The following is a 15,964-nucleotide window of genomic DNA, read 5'->3' as shown; positions in this document are numbered from 1 at the left end:
GTTTTCATACCTGTTATCTCAAAGTGTAAGTTTTTATTGCTTTTAGCTATAAAATCTGTTTGGAATTTAATGTTTAAACACAAAGTCTGCCCATAACACTCAACTTAAATTCTGTATCTGTTCTCTCCTGGAATAACTGGCTTCCTTTCTATATTCCCTTCTGTGGTAGACACGATTCTAAGATGGCCCCTTGATTGCCACCCCCTGGTGTTATACTAGTTTATGTCATGTTATGTGGCAAAGGGCATTTGCAGATGTAATTAAGGTCCCTAATCAGTTGACTTGATTATCCCTGGTGAACCCAAACTAATCAGACAAGCCCTTGAAAACTGAGAGTTTTTTTCTGGCTGGTTACAGAAGTGAGGTCAGAGATAATTCAAAGCATGAAAGGGATTCAAATGTGAGACAGGTTCTCCATTGCTCAGAAAAGGAGGGGACCGCAGGCAAGGACCTGTGAGCGCCCTTAGAAATTGAGGTCAGTCTCCAGTCAAAAACCAACAAGAACACAACTTCAGTTTTACAACTGCAACTGAATTCTGCCAACAACATGAATGAGCTTAGATGAGGACCCTGGGCTCCAGATGAGAACCTGGACAGCCAACAGTTGATTTCAGCTTAGGCAGAGAACCCAGCCATGCAATGCAAGATTTCTGTGCAATTTTTAAGCTGCTAAATTTGTGGTAATTTGTTATGTAGCAATAGAAAACTAATACTTCTCCCTTGCTCCATTTCTCTCTACTGATGTTAATTATTAGTCTTCAGAGTTGCAGCGTTACCGTCTCTCAAGCTCGCATTGGTATGTTTTCCATTTGTTCTCCTAATAGCCAATATTGCATTGAATTAAGGAGACTCCAATTTCTTTTTTCCTTTTCTCTTTTAAAACCTGAGCCCAGTCTTACTGGTTCTGTCTTACTGGGATTCTTGGTATAGATTTCATCCTCTGGGAGGGAAGTAGGGAAGGCTTTAATCTCTCCATGTTTATACTGTTCAAGTATCATTCTTAAAGTTTCCGTTCCTTTTCATTTTAATGACATAATTCTTGGTGATGTTATACCATAGATGTTTCTCGTGTTATCCATTGGACTGGGTCTGTTCCCATTTCACATATAGAAAGTAAGCAAAAGAGCTGTATGTGGCTCTGCCATAGCAGAGGTGGAATTGGGACCTAGAATAGAAGGAGATGTGTGGAATGTGCCGGTGGGTGTTTGTAGTACACAGCAACAAGGGACAGTTGACTGGTCATGGATATTGGAATCTCACCAGTGAAGTCTGTAAGCATGCCAAGAAGAAAGCATCTCAATGTGACAGTCTCACGTTGGGGAAAAGAACAGATTATATGTGTGTGATAGTTCTATTTTAGTCTCTTTGGTTACATTTGGATCCTCTACCTAGTATTTCTCTTGCATCTAGAAAAAAACATTGAAATGGAAGGAAATAGTCTCTCGTTTTAATAAGTCATGAAATAACATTCTGGATGCTGGTCTACTGGATAATTTGTAAAAAAAACAACAACAAAAACAAAAAAAGTTTTGTTTTGTTTTTTTAAATTTCTTAGACCTGAAGGGAGAAGGGGATGGAGTAGCAGGCTTTTTTTATTCATTTTTAATGTATCCACATTATTGAGGTAAATTTCTTTAATTAGGTTTGCCCTTATCTGAGAAAAATCTAATATATTTACATACGCTGCAATGGATTCCAATTATCTGTCTATCTGGGCAAGCTTATAACACTTTGACTCATTTTGGTCACTTTCACATAGTGGCTCGCTGTCAGACCTTGGTCAGGGACACCCTGTCCCTGCCCCCTGCCCATGTGTTGAGGCTGTTCATCCCTTACTTGTCAATGTCTGCGAAAACCTGTTTAAGATGTTATTAAATTTGCATAATTTAAACTTTGCAAACACAGACTTTTTTTATCTATACCTGCCAACATAATTCTGGTCCACTAAAATTTTTTATTTTTAAAAAGTATAGGTAATACACTTGAACTCTTGCAACTGTATCTTACCTCTGTTCAAGTCAGCTAAATATTCCATGTCTCACATTATGTATTTAGATGGCCCTGTATACAGAGGATTCGATGTCAAGGTAGTTTTCTTTGTTACATTTTCCCATGGAAAATTATATTAATAATTTATCTGTAAGCAGTATAGTTGGTTAGGGGATGTAGGTAACCACAGTACCAATTTAATTGATGACGTCTTCAGGTCAGTGTCTGTAAACTACTGGTGCTTGGGGTTTTGAGGTTTTGACATTTTTTGAAAGAACAGATTTTTAAAATTTTGTTTTCCAGTTCTATTTTGAGAAGTTGCACCTTGCTTATCAGACATGCTTTGCATTTGTTTTAAGCCTACTATATCTTTATAGACCTGTCTATAAAATTTGGTGATCTGATTTTTCTTAAGTCTTTGTTTACGTCTAGATTTTAATGGGAGTGTTCTTTCATATTGAAGTTTTTTCTGTTTGTATATTGAAGTGATAGAGGCAAAGTATGGCGTGGCTCTTGCCTTCAGGGCAACTTACCTGGAAAAACTAAAACCTCGGGTGTTATCTGTATTTTTCTTATTAACTCTCTTTGATTTGTACAGAGAATATTAAAATTCACTGTTTTTGTGTACTGATACTAGAAACATGATGAGAATATCAGCAGTGGCATATGTGTAAATCTTTGTTTCTCTTTTTCCAAAATCCTGTTTGGTTTTTTGTTTTAAGGCTGTGCGGGATTTTTGGAAATCCCTTAATATGAGAAAGTTCTAAAAATTGCCAAATACGTCATTCAGATTTTTTTCTTAAGAATATATCTTCTGTAGTGCCTGAGTGACTCAGTCAGTTAGGAAGTCTGACTATGGTTTCTGCTCAGGTCATGATCTCATGGTTCATGGGTTTGAGCCCCACGTCAGGTTCCATGCTGTGCACAAGGTTTCTCTCTCTCTCAAAATAAACTTTTAAAAAAAGAATATATCTTCTGGTGTAATTTCTATGGCAGTGAATCATTTTTAAATTTGATTCTTTAATATTGTATGTTTTATTTGTCACATAATAAAATTCAAGGGGATCTAAATCAAATTTGAAACTAAAAAATGACAATGAAAATCCCATTAAGTTGACCCATGGCTCAGTTTATCCTCTGAAATAAAATTGTTAGCTTTAACATTATGTTTTCATGGTGAATACCATCCCTTTATTTTGTTGAAGTAGAAGTGAAGCATAAAGTACAAATGATTGTACATCATGGAGTATTTTCTCATTGGACAAAGAAACTGTATTGTGTACCTGAGTCAGGCTAATAAGGGAAAGGACACTTACTGAAGAAGAAAATAAAACCAAAGTCCTATTTTTCCTGAGCCTTTTATCTACAGGGTACTATCCCGAGTTCTTTATATTTATTCCCCTTCAATCATTTCAACTTACTTAGTATTATTGCTATCATCGTAAATGTGAGAACACCGTTGCTCAAAGAAATTAGGTAATTTGCTCATGGTCATACGGTTCGTGAGTGTTAGAACCACAATTACCTAAATCTGGTTCCAAACTTGAGGCTATCTTTGAGATTTCACACTGCCTCCCACTTAACATATTATAAATTCATTTAAATAAGTGGAAGCAGAAGGCTGGGGACAGTGAAGGGGAGAAACGTGCCTGGTGATTTGGCCTTTGCCCTCTCAGGTAGCTCGATGTCTGGGGAGATCCCAAAACAATGCTTGCCTTGCTTGTCTGGTTCTCTCAGTGCCTTTTTTTGGTGTGAACATCTCCTCACACACACAGCGCGATAAGTACATACATCACACCAACCAAATGCATCATCCTACATTCACTGTCCAACACTGGAGGACACATTGGATGTGTGAGACTTATTGAGAGAGGAATGTCAGTTATCGTCTTTTATGGATTGCCCAACAGTAGTTCTCCCGTGTCGGCTTTCTGATGTAAATCTGAGTCCCCTTCCTCGCCTGCCAGAAATGTGATTCCATGGTATGTGCCCAGGCACCATGCTAGATTTCATGTATTTTAAACGTTTGAGGAAATACTACAATTGCTCACCTGTTTTTCCAAAAATCACTTGGCATAGAATTCTTATCTTTCAAATGTTAGGTTCGTTTCACCATTTCAGAGCATAACATTTCAGATTTGACCTAAGTAGGCATACTTCTGTTTCATACAGCAGGCGTCTATTATTCCTGGTCAGTCTGTTGAAAAAGGAATCCTTTGTCCAAGGGTTCATTGGAAAAAAAGGTAATAATATATCCCTAATCTCTTTTTCTCGTTTTAAACATCTTTCTCTTTTGTTTCATGCATTCCTTTTTGCTTAGATTTCCTCATGAAGTTCTTTGACATCATTAGCACTTAGTACTTTGTCTAAATTAATCTCTAATTCCTTTTCTTCTTGTTGGGATTTCATAGTAAACCATAAAGCATAAAATACAACAACTCCTTCACTTGCTTAGAACCCAAGACTACAGTCTTTGGGCCTTCGAATAGAATATTCATCTTAAGATGGGATCTTAGGCAATGTAGATTTCTGGATGTTTGTGTAGGGTAGGAAGAGATCAGTAGGAGATACTAAAAAAATAGCCTTTTCTAAATACTCTGCTTTCCTCAAAGTGTTTAAATGTTAAATAAAATCTGAGTGCTTAATTTATACTTACACGTATTTGATGTGAATGCTCTCCATTTTCTACCCAAGACTGTTCATTCATAAAGCACTTATTATAGACCTGGTCTATGCCCATCAGTCCTTTGGAATGTAAACATGATCTAGTTGGGGAGACAAGAAGGTGACCTAGTTGTTCCATGCATAGCACTCAGGTGAAGACAGGTGTTACGGGGATTTATTTGTTTTTTAAAAAACCAGCTCTGGCCAGTTTTATTAAAGAAAACTTTTGCATGATTCACTTTTCACCAGTCTGTGTTGGCATGCTTCTAATGATATCTGAATCACCCGGATCAATGATAGCATACTCTATATGTGTGCATACTCTTCAGTATTTCCCACATGCTGTGCCCTGTTCAGTGTTACACTGTAGTAATGGACACCAGTTTTGGCCGACATGGTGTAGTATTCTATTTAAGATTTCCGCAAGGCTGGATGGTTGTTGGTGAGGACACCAGTTTTGCTTTGCCATGTTTGCTCATTTTCAAAGTCTATGCTATCCACTTTTCATAATGAGTTGGAGGCTAGAGTTGATCGACTCTAGAAACTTTTTCGCTTTCTTTGTGGTCACCATACCATGTTCCTTCCTGCCTTAGGTTCCAAACAGCGTCAACTGAAAGCAGCTGCCAAAATGGCTGAGAGCGAGAAAGGAAAAGAGTTGCTAAGGGGATTTAAATACTTAGCATTTGTTTTATCTTTCTGAACTTTTGATACTGTTAGTCAGTAAAGGAACTGGAAACCACTTTTGGATTAGTCAACATGGTATGACAGCACATATTTGTTTTAACTTAATCAGAATATTTCCCCAAAATAAAAATATCCTGGAGGCTTCAAAGGAAAGAAAACCTCTCTGATTGAGTCGGCATATTATTGTAGATTATGATTCAAAGAATTAAGTTGCTTTCTTTTACATTCGTACACATTTTCAGAAGACAAGCAGCTACTTAGCAGAAATAACCAGAGTTTCTGTGCTGCAGGTTCATAGCCAAAGTGAGATGCAAGGGGAGGAGTTGAGAGGTAGTTACTGGATCTTTATTCGTAGTAATGGTCAACTGGATACAAAACTGGCAGGCTGTGGAGTGATTTCCTTTCTGTGGTACTCTCCTTGTGACATCACTGAAGTACTTAATGCTGATACTAATTCTCCTATTGATGGTAAATTCCAGGGAAGTTGTTTCATCTGTATTCCTCATAACCTTTTTTTTTTTTTTTTGCCATTAATCTAAAAACACATTATTTTTCTCTCTGCATTGGGATGCTCACCTTAGAGCCATGTCCCTGATTTGGTTTCATAAATAATTTAAAGCCAAAGCTCATAATCTATGTTAATGTAACCATCCAAATGTGAGTTAATATATCATTCCTATCTGTAATTAGATACAAATAAAGAGGTCTATTAAATGGGTGATAATGTTTTTAGTGTTTTTTTTAATTTTTTTTAACATTTATTTATTGTTGAGAGACAGAGAGACACACAGCATGAGCAGGGGAGGGGTAGAGAGAGGGGAAGACACAGAATCTGAAGTAGGCTGCAGGCTCTGAGCTGTCAGCACAGAGCCCGACGCGGGGCTTGAACTCACGAACTGTGAGATCATGACCTGAGCCGAAGTCAGTTGCCTAACCAACTGAGCCACCCAGGTGCCCCTTTTTAGTGATTTTTGAGTAATAATTATGAAGTAAACTTGAGTGGTTGGTAATATAGCCCCTACAATCACAGAGTTAGGAAGCTTGAAAGAAATTATCAGAAGCATAATATTGAGGAATGCTATTCCTCTAAACTCTGTGGCATTATTTTGAAGTTAAAACAACAACAAGAAAAGATACCAGACATTGTTCAGATTTTACAACCAGGAGCCAGGCTTAGACAGTACTTCCTTATATAGCCACCTTTAATACTATTGTTTTTTTCTAAAAAATCAAAAATTCTTTTCTTTTTTGAAACTAGTCCATATATTTTGATTGAATAATGCAGACACCACAATTCTTACTTTATTCTAATACCCCTGTATCAATTTGGGCTTGGGTTTGGCTGTAAATCACAGAGACCCAAAAACAAAAACCATAGGTTGGCATGTTGCCCAGGGTGGCAGGGACCCAGGTTTCTTTTCAATTGTTGCTATGTCATGGATTCACTTCTGGTCCTAAGTTCCCTTCAAAGTCCCAAATGGTCGTACCATTCCAGCTCCAGTAATCACATCCACAGTCCATCTATCAGGAAGAATAAAGGGAAGAGAAGGGCACATTCTCTCCAAACGTACATCATGGTTGCCACTTCAGTGTTGTGCTGGAGATTCTAGCCAGAGTCATTATGTAAGCAAAAGAAAAAAACATAGCATCCAGATTGGAAAGGAAGAAGTAAACTTTCTTTGCAGATGACATGAACTTGTATATAGAAAACCCTAAGGAATCTACAATAAATAAATAAACAAAAGCTATTAGAACTAATGAACAAGTTCAGTAAGATTTCAGGTTACAAAGGATTAATATACAGAAATTAATTGTGCTTCTTGACACCAGCAATGAATACTCCAAAAATGAAATTTAAAAAGTTCTATTTGTAATACCATCAAAAAGAATGAAATACTTAGGAATAACATTAACAAAAGAAATGCATGCCTTGCACACCGAAAACTACAAAACCTCATTGAAATAAAGATCTAAATAAATGCAAAGACATTCCATGTTCATGGATCAAAAGAGTTAATATTGTTAAGATGATAATCCTCCCCAAATTGGTAGGTTGAACACAGTTACTATCAAAATATCCCAGCGTGGTTTTTTAGGACCAAAAATTTGACAGGCTGATCCATAAAGTTCATATGGAAATACAAAGGACCCAGAAAAGCCACAACAGTCTTGAAGAACAAAGTTGGAAGACTCACATTCCCAGTTTTAAAACTTATTACAAAGCTACAGTAATTAAGACATTCTGGTACTGGCATGAGGATAGAAATACCCTTACATTTAAGATGAAATAAACCCTTACATTTAGAAATAAACCCTTACACTTACGGTCAATTGATTTTTCGACAAGGAGACAAGACAGTTCAATGAAGAAAGTTTTCAACTGGTGCTCAGACAACCGGGTATCCACATTCGAAGGAATGAAGATGGATGCCTACTCACAACATGCACAAAAATTAACTCAAAATGGATCACAAACGTAAATATGTAAGAACTAAAGCCCATAAAATGTAGGCATAAATCTTCATGACCTTAGGTTAAGGCAACACTTTTTCACATCAGACACCAAAAACACAAATGACCAAAAAAAAAAAACAACAACAACAAAAAAGAACAAAAAAAAAAACAACTTCAAAAATTTTTTAATGTTGTGGTCCAAAGGACACGAGCAAGAAAGTGAAAGGACAGTCCCTGTAATGAGAGAAAATGTTGGCAAATCATGTATCTGATAAGGAACTTGTATGCAGATTATACAGAAAACTATTAAGAATTCAACAGTAAAGATAAATAAACAAATTTAAACTTGGGCAAAGGATTTGAATAAACATTTTTTTTCCAAAAAAGATAGAGGAGTGGCCAATAAGCACGTGAAAAGAGGCTCAGCATCGCTCATCATTTGGTAAACACAAATCAAAAGGACAGTGAGACATACGTCACAACCACTAAGATGGCTATAATAAAAAGATGGGTAGGGGCGCCTGGGTGGCTCAGTCGGTTAAGCGTCCGACTTCGGCTCAGGTCACGATCTCACGGTCTGTGAGTTCGAGCCCCGCGTCGGGCTCTGTGCTGACAGCTCAGAGCCTGGAGCCTGCTTCCGATTCTGTGTCTCCCTCTCTCTCTGCCCCTCCCCCGTTCATGCTCTGTCTCTCTCTGTCTCAAAAATAAATAAACATTAAAAAAAAAAATTTAAAAAAAATAAATAAGAAAAAAAGATGGGTAATACCATTAAGTGTGGGAGAGTATGTGGAGAGATTGGAACCCTCATTCTTTGCTGGTGAGAATGTAAAATGGTGCAGCCAATTTGGAAAACAGTCTGGGAGTTTTCAAAAAAGTTAAATATAGAGTTACCACGTGACCTAGCAGTTCTACCACTAGGTATATTTCCAAGAGAAATGAAAACACGTCCACACAAAAACTTGTACACCCATGTCCATATCAGCAGCATGCTCTAGCTACCAAAACTGTAAACTGTCCAAATGTCCATCATCTGATGAGCGGATAAATAAAACATGATACATCCATACAATCAAATACTATTTGGCCAAAAAGGAATGAAGTGCTGATATATGCTACAACATAGATGTACCTTGGAAACATGATGCTAAGAAGCTGGGCACAAAGGGTCACGTTTTATAATTCCATTTATATGAAATGTCCAGAATGGGTAAATTTATAGACGAAGAATAGATTAGTGGTTGCCTCAGGCTGGGCTGGGGGAGTAGGAAGTGACATAATGGATATGAGGTTTCTTTTGGGGTGATAGACATAGTCTATAATTAGATTGTAGTGTTCGCACAACTCTGTGAATATACTGAAGCCATTGAATTATAAATTTTAGTTAGTGAATTTTCTGGTATATGAAAGCTATTTTTAAAAAATACATCTTGGAAGTTGCACATTTCCACTATATCCTATTGACTATTACTTAGTTAACAGTGTTATACCTACTTGCTATGCAGGTGGGAACAGTATTCTGTATTCTGGGCAGCCATGTGCCCAGCTAATATAAGGGGATTATTACCAAGGACAAGGAGTGAGTGAAATATTGGTGGATAGCTAGTAATTTTGCCACTTTCTAATCAGAGTTGAATCGGGACAGAAAAACTGCTACAAGTTCTTCTCATTAAGTCAACATTCTTGATGAAAAGCTTCCTAGTAGCCTGAAATAATAACCTGGGTTTTTAAAAAAATTTTTTAATGTTTACTTATTTTTGAGAGAGAGATAGCACGCAAGCAGGGGAGGGACAGAGAGAGAGGGAGACACAGAATCCGAAGCAGGCTCCAGACTCTGAGCTGTCAAGCACAGAGCCCGACATGGGATTTGAACCAGAGCCGAAGTCAGATGCTCAATCGACAGAGCCACCCAGGCGCCCCAATAATAACCTGGTTTTTTAAAAAAGCTTAAATACAAAATGAAGTCTGAGAAAATAGAATTGCCCTTAATTCTTTATGGTGAAATGAAGACAAAGAGGAAAATACCTTTAATTTCATCTGATAGCTCAATGTGTCAATTTGTGGGAACTTAATAGTTAAATGACCATGTCAAATAATCATCAGTGATCCTTTTACTGATACCAGCTGGGTGTATGACCCTGGGCTGGTAAGAAAACAAGAAAAGTCCTTGCCACCCAAAAATGTCACAGTCTAATTGGAGAAATACAATGTATATCCATAAAATGCTAAATAACACAGGCTACTTTTTAATTACTGCAAAATGCAAAAACTATATAAAAAAGCAGACAATACATGCTATGCAGTTGTCATAGCCAGAGAAAATCCTGTAACATTAGGTATCTGAGGATAATAATAGTAATCACACTTTTGGAGAGCTTACTATGTGGCTAATGCTTTGTAGCACCTGATAAGTTTTATCTTGCCCCCTTCTCACAATAGGTGCAAGAAAGGAGTCCCCGGTGGGTGATGTCTCCCCAGGGCCTGTGCACTTAACTGCCTTGGTTGTGCTCTGAACCTGGGCTGCACAATAGGATACCCAAGGAAATTTCAGGACATGCAGGTCTCTGGACTTCACTGAGAGATTCTGGTTTCAGTGGTCGATGTGTTGCCCTTCCCCTCCCGGCCACTAGAGTTTTTACAGGTCCCCAGAAGATTACAAGGGCTGTGTGGCCCAGGGTCAGAGCCAATGTCTTCCTCAGGGCTGCAGGTTCCTCCCCTGACTCCCAGAGGCAGGACTAGAGAAGCAGACATGCTCTCAATTGAGAAGTGTTTAGAACTGGACAGCAGCTAAGCTCAAGCAATGCTGTTGTCTACTGTTCCCACCCCACATCCATCCACAAGGCTTTTCTCTGTTCCACAAGATGCATCTTAGCGGTCATAAGATGCCATCGCCTAGAAAAGGACTGTCCTGTTGAAGCGGATGAATGTGGAGATGCAGGTGTGTGCCCGTCATCGGAGGATCGTTCTGTTGTTCAGTATTTGGAGTAGGGGACGGTTATAGGTGGCTAAAATTATTCATTGTGCCTGCCCAGGGGTATGATAACCCATTGTCCTTTGTATTCTTGGTGTCTGTGCCAGCTTTATTTTTGTTTGCTCTTTTCTATGAGTTTTGAGAAGCTCTTATCAAGTGACTTCAGATACCTGTATTTGATTAATACCTATGCCTGATCCTTCCTGTCCTGTCCTTCTCTTTCTTATAAATACTTCAGCCATTAGGCTAAAAACAGTTTCTTTTCTTCCTAGAGCTTTCTTTTCCACAGATTTCAAAATTATTACCTGTGCTTTAGTAATAAAGCACATAAAATAACCACATCCTCCCTGACCCCTTTATATTTTCTGTCTCTTGATGAGTTACTAATTAGTTAATTCTTTTAGGATTTTCCTTCCCTTCTATTACTTTCTCTTTGGAACACCTTACTGCTTTTTCATTGCAGACAACATTTTAATTTCATGGTTTCATGATTGTTCTTTAACTGTCTTAGAGCAATTTGCTATGACATCATCTCTTCTTCCTCCTTTACCTCCCCACCCCCACCCCCCATATTCTTTTTTTACTTACCATGTCATGTCATTTGGATTGTAGTTCTTTGGGACAAAGAATTCTTTTTTTAATTTTTTTTTAATGTTTATTTTCGAGAGAGAGAGAGAGAGAGTGTGAGCAAGGGAGGCGCAGAGAGAGGGAGTCACAGAATCCGAAGCAGGCTCCAGGCTCTGAGCTGTCGGCACAGAGCCCGACGTGGGGCTTGAACTCATGAACCGTGAGATCATGACCTGAGCCGAAGTCGGACGCTTAACCGACTGAGCCACCCAGGTGCCCCTGGGACAAAGAAACATTATCATAGTGCCATGTTCTCTTCTCACAGTAAATTTTGCTTGTTTGGAAAAAACACCTAAGACTTTACATACTGACAGTGTTTGAGGATGCTAAGTAAGCAGCATTAAATTATATCCCTCCGCTTATGGGATAAGATGTAACTAAAAGAATGAGGAAAGGAATTTTTAGTCTACGTCCAAGCCACCTTGGCAAATTCAAGTTTTGTATTTCTGAAGAGGACTTAGAAGGAATAGCCTCTGTAACAAAACCTTTGTGATCACTATAATCGGGAGTCTTTGCTGGTGTCGAAGTTTTGTATGTAGATGTTTTAGTTAACGTAGTCTAACCACTGAAACGAAAAAGGAGAACTACAACACATCACTGCCACGACGTCCCAGTCGAAGTTTATTTCTCACGTCCCGGCTCAGGGTGCGGAGACGGCATGGGCAGGTGGCTGGCTCCACTGTGTGTCGATTCAGGAGCCCATACTGCCAGCAGCTCTGCTATCTTCAGCTCGCTCTGAGGTCTTCCTTGTAATCAATAGTCAGCCCTTGCCTGAGAAAAGAGCATAGAGGATGGTCTGTAGGCATTTTTCACGGGTAGGGACAGAAAGTGGAAAATGTCATTTCTGCTCACACAGGGACATGGCACCCCTTAACTACAGGAAGAGTCAGAAGAAGAGGAAACCTGGCTGGTACTCAGCCCCTGCTGTTGAAGGTATTTTTTTTTTTAATGGAATGGGAAGGGGGGATTGGAGGAAGGCGGTCAGAAGGTACACACTTCCTGTTATAAGAAAAATCAGTGCTAGGGATGTCATTAACAACAGGGAAGTTGTTAACACAGGAAGAAAGTTTTTTCTTTTTATTGTATCTACATGAGATGATGGATGTTAACGGTCATTTCACAATTTATGTACATCAGACATCAGTCTGTACACTTTAAACTTACATAGTGATGTGTGTCAATTATTTTTCAATAAAACTTTAAAAAAAAGAGTTTAAGTTGCAAGAGAAATGCAGTGGTTTGAGTGTATGACTGACTCAGTAGGGTTCCTGTCTACATGAAAAGGATTATAAGATCAAGTAAACACATAATTAAAATTAAACAACACTGTACGGGGCGCGCCTGGGTGGCTCAGTCGGTTAAGCGTCTGACTTCGGCTCAGGTCATGATCTCGCGGTCTGTGAGTTTGAGCCCCATGTTGGACTCTGTGCTGACATCTCGGAGCCCGGAGCCTCTTCAGATTCTCTGTCTCTCTCCCTCTTTCTCTCTGCCCCTCCCCCACTTGCACTCTGTCTCCATCTCTCTCAAAAATAAACACACAAAAAATTAAACAACACTATTTGTTAACAATGAGGAGGTAAAATGCTGTGTTGTCACTTGACCAGCTTTTCTTTTAACATTAGTAAAATAAAACAATGCACCACTGCTAAATTAGATTTGTAGTAAATAGTGACAGATACCATAAAACGTATTAATTTACCCATTGTTGATAGATTTAGCTACAACATAAGGAGCAGTTTATATCCAAACAGATAAAAACGATCCCAAGTTCAGTAAATCTGATTCTCATTACACGTGTATTAACAAATCAGATTATTTCAATGGGGCCTCATTAATCAGTCAACAAATACATGAATATCCACCACAGACACGACTCTCCTCACATGCTGAGAAGAGACCATGCTAAATGAGGATAAAGCCATAGTTTAAAAAGAAAGATAATCAGCAATATAAGATTATATATTTGCCATGCAAATTGGAAAGTCGGGTATTCTGAGAGTTGAAAGGATTAAAAGTGCATGCCTTCTGTGGAGATACAGCCCCAAATTGCTGACCAAACATGTTACTCTGGTGTGAGATGCCAACACTAAGAAAACGAGAGACAAATGTGGAAAATTAAAAAAAAACACTAATATAAGAGCTGACAAAATCACAACACAACTTAGAGAATTGTGTAAAATCACACATTTGTTCTTTGTGCCATGAGGATAGCAAAACACCAAACCAACGTGGGTATGTGTCTGTGTTGTTCTCAGCCCAACTGTAATAGAAAACTCATCAGCAGTAAATTGACAGATTTAATATTAAAACATTATACATTGTCATCCAAGTACACTGTGCTTCATATTTAAAAATAAAAAAAGCATTTAATAGAAATTTGGATTCTACTGTTATAGACATTATACAACTGTTTGACTTGATTGAGATATATTCTATGTAATTCATATATAAAGGCACTATAGTCATATACTGATTCAGTATATTCAAATATAATCAATTTAATTACAATTTAAACAATGCTAGAATAGGTACAAGCTGCATAAAAACATAAGATTCAGCATCTATGGGAAAATATTCTAAAATTTTTTTTTAATGTTCTTTATTTTTGAGAGCAAGAGAGACAGAGTGTGAGTGGGCGAGAGACAGAGGGAGAGGGAGATACAGAATCTGAAGCAGGCTCCAGGCTCTGAGCTGTCAGTGCAGAGCCTGATGCAGGGCTCGGACCTGTGAACCGTGAGATCGTGACCTGAGCAAAAGTTGGACACTTAACTGACTGAGCCACCCAGACGCCCTGTGGGGGAAAACACTCTAAATAAATGTAAACATTATATCTGAATGTTTAAAAAGCAAAATAGAACCGTGGGGCAGTGAATCTGGGCCACTCCATGGCATTGCTGTGGATGCTAGTAAGACCAGGAAGTTTAGAGAGGATCTTGTCTATCAGTCTTTATAGTCTTGAATTATCCTTGTTCTTAGTCCTTATAACCGTGGTTCTCAAAATTGACGAAATGTATATAGACCAATTTCAAAAGGAAAAAAATGCCTATAATTCCTGTATAGTTAAATTATTTTTATTATGCCATTTAAACATACATAAACATTAAAATGTCAGAAGTTTATAAATTCGGCATAGAATATTAGCAAAATTACAAAATCGCTGCATTTTAAATGGAAAATATTAGGATTCGTATCAGGAATGCCTTCATGAAGGTGGCATTTGAGCTGGTCTTTCAAAAATGAGTATGATGACTAGTGAGTAAATGAGGATTGGAGATAAGGCTCAGACCAAGGGAAGAAAGCGAGGGGGCCCAGGTGAGTGAGACTGCACTGTGTGTGTGGCACAGAGAACAGGTCCTTTGGGCTCTAGCGTATGGTGTGGGGATATAGGTCTTCTATTCTGATGATCTCCCAATATTTTGATGATCTACAATCATGAGGACCTTGAGTATTGAGCCAAGGAATTCAGGCCTCATTCTGTATGAATGAGAACCACTAAAGGCAGATGTAAGTAGAAGAATCAGTCTGATGAGCCGTGCTGTATTCTTGGAAGTTTAATCTACAGCAATATTTAAATGAATTGAAAGAGTGAAAAACGGTGATTGAAAGCCCAGCCAAGAGGTCAACTCCATGAGAGCAGGTACTTAGCTCAATACTGTATCTCCAGGTTCTAGAACATAGCTGGTGCTCAGTACATGTTTGTTGGATGAATGTAGGATGACTGAATGAATTAGCATGGGGACATCCAGGTAGAAAAGTGTAGAAGATAAAGCCTGGACAAAGAGCGCTGCATACAAGTTGGTAACTGAGAGCATGCATTTGCGAGTTGTCCGTAACTAATTGAGTCCGTGCGGGGTGCGTAAGATTGTGAAGGAAAGAGAAATGGTGAACTTGATTAACTCCTACAGTTATAGCTAATGTGTAAAAGGGGTGGGGGGGGGGGAACCATGAAGGTAACAAGGAGAAATCAGAAAGGTGCATCAGGAGATTATAAAGGCCACCAGCCACAGGAGGAGAATTTGTGTGTTTCCAGCTTATAAATACTTATTTATAATTTTTAATTTGTTTTTTTTTAAAGCATACTTAGAAGGATTCATGGATTCTAGTTTTCCTAGCATTAAAAATAATTTAAATAGGTGTGTAAGACTTAATGTTGAGGGGATCAAGGTCAAACCAGGCAAATAAAGCATATCCCAGAAGCATGCTAGATGTGGGGAAGTTTCAGGATGGCAGTAACATATTTTGGAATTTAACACACATTGCTTTTAGACTTCTTGTCACTACATCTTTGAGCTAAATATATAAGTTTTAGCATGTTATATATAGTAGTTAAGCAACAGGCTAATTATGTCACAAAAATGTTTACTTTATGAATTCATTTAATGTAGTGCCTCTATTAGTGGCCTCCCCTAGGACATTTTAAGTGATTATATTAAGTTTTACTTCTAGACAATTTTTGTGAAACTTATTTTGCCTGAAGCAGGCAGTTGTTAAAAAAAAACAACAAAAAAGACATAAGCTCAAAAACAGGCCCTGGTTTCTTACTACTTTATAGCTTCGAAAATCATTCTGAATCCTCTT

The 15,964-nt window shown here is 38.2% G+C and overlaps 1 protein-coding gene and 1 pseudogene across 4 annotated transcripts in view; one reads left to right on the top strand and one right to left on the bottom strand.

The window, feature by feature from the left end:
• Nucleotides 1–15,964, top strand: part of GAREM1 (GRB2 associated regulator of MAPK1 subtype 1) — a 201,465-nt gene that overhangs the window by 56,634 nt on the left and 128,867 nt on the right. The gene's annotated exons all lie outside the window — the stretch shown is intronic.
• On the bottom strand, nucleotides 4,889–5,224 carry LOC128312496 (60S ribosomal protein L30-like; annotated as a pseudogene).

This window comes from Acinonyx jubatus, chromosome D3 (genome assembly GCF_027475565.1).
Source record: "Acinonyx jubatus isolate Ajub_Pintada_27869175 chromosome D3, VMU_Ajub_asm_v1.0, whole genome shotgun sequence".
NCBI lineage: Eukaryota > Metazoa > Chordata > Mammalia > Carnivora > Felidae > Acinonyx > Acinonyx jubatus.
The sequence above is the reverse complement of the archived record's forward strand: the minus strand, read 5'-3'. Positions and strand labels throughout refer to the sequence as shown.